A 6,000-nucleotide genomic window follows, 5' to 3' on the forward strand; every position below is an offset into this window, starting at 1 on the left:
TTGATAAAAAGGTGTGGAAACGTGAGAGAAGTATGGAGGTGGGTGGAACATGTGGGTGGTTGTGGTTGTGGCCATAGTAGGTAAAGCATTGGTACCACTGAAAGGTGAGGTCCCTTTAGCTTGTGATTGATTATGACTAGGGGAAAGTGGAGGGGGTTTTGAAGGGAAATGATGCATGGTAACAGAATAAGGCCCAGAATAGGTCATAACAAAGGGGTTATAATCCTGCAAAATCGAAGAAGAAGCATGTGATGCAGGAAATGCAGTACATGGCTGGGGAAATTGGAGTGGAGCCCCATGACAAACATTACCAAACTGTGGAGGGATATCACAATAAACATTTCCCACAGACGTAGGACCAAGCATGTTGGGTACTACTCCTTTGTCCTTCTCGCCATAATTAGGAACAATTGTATTCATATGCATGTTCACAGCTTGAGTGGTCATGGTATTTGTGGTGTACAATATCACATCATTAGCATTACTGGAGGAGGAAGATGTAACAGGGGGAGTTGTGTGAAATTACCCTCAGATCTAACCATCGCTGAAGAGGACTCCTCCGATGTCGGGACTGGAACCAAGTGGACAATGGGAGAAGATAGGGACCCAAATTTCACAGAGCCATCGGGTTGAGGAATGGCTGTGCTACTCTGAATGAGTGGAGTGGGTTGTGGTTGGATCCCCGAGCTTTCCTTGGTGAAATTAGAGAGTTGCTGTTTAAATTCATCCAGTAGCATGGCTTTGAAGCTAGCCAGAGTGGTGGCCATGGAATCATGCAAGGAAGCCTGCATCTCATCTAATCGTGCACTTGTTTCATCACGATGTACCTGAAGCTCAAATTCCAAGTGAGATAGCTCACCGGAAACGTGAGGGTCATCGGATGGGGGTTTCCCACCCCCCTTCAATTTGCCCATTGAACAACTGGCTCTAGATACCAAATGTTAGGGTAAAGGCCCTAACGGGAGAGCAAATGCAAAGAAAACGTAAAGGAAAAGAAGAAGCTAATTAACTGATATTCAACGATAGGGTTTTCAGCTACAGATTGAGGCATATATAGCCCTTATCCTGTGGACACGTGTCGCACATGGAGTGAGTAGACTTAATTGAACTCTTAACATGCTTAATTAGACTAACAACTAATTAACAGAACGAACTAATTAACCACGTGCCAAACACATGCACGAGACTGACTTCTCCCAGTTAATTAGGATACCATTTCTAAGCTATTTTCGTAACACTCTGGGGCAGTTTCTGCTCCTCAGTGCGATCTACTCGTCGACACGAGCATTTCGATATATAGTTTGTAATTTTTGGAAATCGTATGAGCATGTTATGAATTTTCCAAGTTTTAGGGTTTTCGGTTCGATCGATGTTCGATCCGTGAGGATTCGGCTGTCCGATCGACTTGTAGTTTTGATATAGTGATTGTAGAAGTGTTCCGAAGACGTTGGATGGTCTCGGATGAGGATCCGACTGTTGGATCGTCGTATAATTGTGTGTTGTGAATTGTGTGCTTTGTGTTGTATTGAGTGTGACCTTGATGTGATTAGGTGATTGACGGAATTGTGTGAGCGGAGTATGGATGATTTGGTGCTTGTCTTGGTTTTGTTTGAAGACGCAGCTGGATTTAGAGGTGAGTAAATCTCACGGTGTTTCGGTTGATAATTAGTTATGTTTTATTTTAGTATATTTTATTGTTAGCATGAGAAATCATTTTCGAAACAAATTATTTGTTTTAAAATATATGAACTTGATCGACAACGGTTCATGGGTAAGTTAAAACAATGTTTTGATATAAATCATTTTCGAGTGGTTAATTTGTAAAACTATAGTTGGTATTAGTGGTCATTCCTGCGTGAATGACTACGTATATATATATATATATATATATATATATATATATATATATATATATATATATTACGTGGAATATATATATGGATGGTGTGGTGTTGGGATATGTATATGTTGATGGTTATATTGTTGAAAGAGTTATTTGGAGTTGTGATCGATGTGACAATTGTGAGTCAGAAGGTTTCAGTGGTAAACCTGGGTTTATTCTGAGGACCGAAGGGTCTGAAGTTTGAAGGTTACAGTGGTAACCTGGATTTTTATTCTGAGGGCCAAGTGGTTCGAAGTTTGAAGGTTACAGTGGTAACCTGGATTTCTATTCTGAGGACCGAAAGGTCTAAAGTTTGAAGGTTACAGTGGTAACTTGGATTTCTATTCTGATGACCGAAGGGTTTGAAGTTTGAAGGTTACAGTGGTAACCTGGATTTCTATTCTGAGGACCGAAGGGTCTGAAGTTTGGTTGTAAGGTTGAACCTCGGCAGAGGTGACAGGTTACGATTCAGTTGAGCTCGAGTCTGTCGTAGTTCAGACAAGGTTTTTGGGGTTTTTCGTTTGTGTTTACTTGAGATTAGGATTTCTATGAATTCTATTGTTTTCTTTAAATGTAATCTCCAGAACTAAGTTATATGCTGGGATTACTACCTTTTGAATTGTTTGTTTTAATGTAATCTCCTGAACTAAGTTATATGCAGGGATTACCGCTTTTTGTATTGTTTGTTTTAATGTAAATTCCTGAACTAAACTCTATGCAGGGATTTATATGATTTCTTTTGTTTGTTTTCATGTGATCTCCTGAACTAAGTTTCTATGCAGGGATTACTGATTTTGCTTAATTCTTATTGTGGGTACAGTTGTGGGTTGTGATATGTAGTGATTGGGAAATGAGTTGTGAGGTCATCGTTTTGACAAATGCTTTATGTTGAAGGGAAGTGAGTGTGATTTGTCGTTGTGATGATATGATATGATATGAATTTGATGTTTGGTTGTGTTTTGTGGAATTAAATATTGTTGCTTTAATTATCTCACGAATTGAGAAATTATAAGCATGAGTGACGTGAGTCACTTTAATTGAGTTTACTCATACGGGCTGAAAAGCTTACCGGGTTTGTTGTTTACATTCCCGGTGCACTATTCTATGGTGTAGGGTTTATTGTGCAGGTTAGAATATCGGGTGATCGTTATCGAAGCTGAGGTGGACTTTCCGTCACGTGGGTGTAGAAGGGCGCTTATACTTGTAGTCTTCCGCTGTGTAGTGAGTTGGTGAGAGTGGTTACACGTTGAATTGATATTCAGTTTAATTTGTAAACTATTGTAATGTAATATGTGACTCTAAAGAACGAGTCGGTATTGACATTGTGAGTTCAGTTTGGTTGTTGCTTAGTTTTAATAAAAAAATTTCTATGTGTTTTTCTTGTGCTTGTTTGTTCTCGCGTTTTGGATTTGAATTTTCTTTATTCAAAATTCGGGGCGTGACAGAAAAAACCTCGCCTCCTATGGAAAAGAAATCATTCAACGAGCCCTCATTTGCCAATCACGTAATTGTGGTACAAATAAGAGACTAGAAACGTCATAGAAGACTCATAGAAGTTAATCCAACCTCACACAGGCTCATACCCTAATACATTAGGGCCCCGATTGCCTTAACCCGAGCCTAAGCCCATAGGCCCAAGCCCAAATCAAGTCTTGCCTAGCAGGAAGACTCCCCTGCCCCATTAGCCCAAGATTGAGCCCAGGCCCAAACCCAAGCCAACAGAAGAGAAGCCTCATGTTGCTCCTTTGTCTCCACCGCCGTTTGGTCCGGCGGCCAGCCTATCCACCACTGCATCAGATATTCGAGTCAAACTCTGTAGACCTCAATGCACTGCGGCCTCCACCACTGATTGAAAGCTTCTGCGGTAATACCAGATGGCTAGACAACGAACCCCGACCACCTCGACCTCAACTTGTCTGTATGAAACACTGGCCAAGACCAGTGCCAATACCACACAAACCTGACGCGATCGGAGCCCGTCCCCACTGGGATCGAACACACCACACCCTCGAACGCCTTAGCCTAAAGCCGCCACGAATCGGAGCCGTACCACCTCAAGTTGGGTCTTCGAACAATCCCCAGAACCCGACGTCGCCGACCAAGGAACTGTTGCTCCGTCTGCACACGGTCGCTCTGGTTTGGACACCGCACAGTCTCCGCCGCCACACGAAACCCTAGGTTTCGCACTCTCGAGATCGCTCCGTATTGCTAGGAGCCTCGCTTGTTCTACCTTGGAGACTAAATAGTATTACAGATGTTGTCTTGGGAGTTGTTATAAAACCAGAGAATAATAAATAAATTAATAAAAACATATTTGTTTAAAGTGGGAGCATCAAGGACTAATGGCTTCTTCCTCAGCTAACCAACCTCATCACTTAAGCCTCCATACATAGCTAATAGTTGGGGGTTCCTTTTGATTAAGACAACATATACCGATATAGGACTTACAGTTGGGGGTCAAGCCTATATATTATGCCCATTATCTCAGACAATGACAGTACCACCTTCTTGACAACCAAGACTGTACGTTTTGCTTTTCCGATGTTGATGGAAAGGAACACCATCGACTTCCTCTTGGGGATGAGTGGCTCAATGCATAACTAAAGATGTGGAAAGAAAAAAAAGTCTCCTACGTAAAACAAAATACAACAATCATCGAATTGTAATATGTTTTGGATGAAATTATAATAAATAAAGAGATATATTTTGAAGATCACGATTTAATTATCAATATGGAGATTAAGCGACATGAAAATTTGAATAGAAATAAGTATTTGGATGGTTTGGCAATTGGCATATTCAAAGGTGACATATGGTCACCCGTGAACTACAATAGCATGCTGAAACATGTTCAACCTTATTAACACCTTATTCTTGAAATTATCATGTACCGATAAGCTAGCTCAACATTCGTAGACTGTGATTTTTAGAATGCGTTCTAACTTATGGACACCGAAACCTCAAACTTTTTTTTTTTTTTTTAAATAAGGGATTAGGCGATATTAGTTCCTCGGAGGCAGACAATGTAGGGAACAAGTCCCACCCTCAATCCCGAAGGAGAAGGGTCTGCCACACTCTGGGAACCCACCCCCCATCCCCCTATTTTATTAAAACAGAAAAAGACCAATACAAATCCGTTGGGGGGACCAAACCAAAACCCAACCTGTAAAAACAAGGAAGAGACAAGTCCTCTTTCCCTGTGCATAGAAAAACAAACGCCAAAAGAAACAGACAAAATAACAGAATTACAAAAAAAACTACAAAACCCATCAACGAAACCTATAGTTAATCATAGAGGACAAATCCCGCCCATAAGGCCTAACTATAAAGGTAGGCACATCATCCCACCAATTGTAACCCTCGTTTAGCGCACCATGATTAGCAAGAGCATCAGCCACGGTGTTCCCTTCCCGAAAAGTGTGAGAGACCCTAAAATGAATCATACGAGTGAGAGACAAGCAGTTATACCATGCAATCCGCAGCCTCCATGGGATCAAATTTGGATTCTTAAAATACTGAACAACAAGAATAGAGTCTGTTTCAAGCCAGATGTGAGTCCAACTCTTAGCCCAGGCAATCCTCATAGCCTCAATAACTGCCAACACTTTTGCATCAATTGCACACAGAGCTTCCACTTTTTGGGCAAAAGCGCCTCTAAAATGACCCTCATGATCTCTAAAAATCCCCCCAAATCCTGCCATCTCAATGCTGCGAAAGGAACCATCTGTGTTAACCTTCAACCACTGAATTGGGGGAGGAATCCATTGCACTGGAAGTATTTTGGGGCCTTTACAGTAAGGGAAGAAAGGCCAAGAACCGCAAACAAGCCTTGCATGGAAGAAGCATTAGAACATGGCATAAAATGAATGGATGCAGACTCTTTCAAAGAAGTGAGAAACCAATGCTTGAACCTTGCTAAATTAAAAGTAGCCTCTTGGAACCTGATTTTATTCCTCTCTGTCCAAATACACCAAAGAGCATTGCAAAAAGCAAAGCTCCATAGAATTTTTGAAGAACTAGCCAGCCCAATTAACGTGTCAGGGGAAATAAGATCAACTAGAGATGCACCTGGCAGCAGACTGATTCGGAAGAAAGAGGCAAGCCAAACCCAAAAATCA

This window comes from Rosa rugosa, chromosome 6 (genome assembly GCF_958449725.1).
Source record: "Rosa rugosa chromosome 6, drRosRugo1.1, whole genome shotgun sequence".
NCBI classification, from domain to species: Eukaryota; Viridiplantae; Streptophyta; class Magnoliopsida; order Rosales; family Rosaceae; genus Rosa; species Rosa rugosa.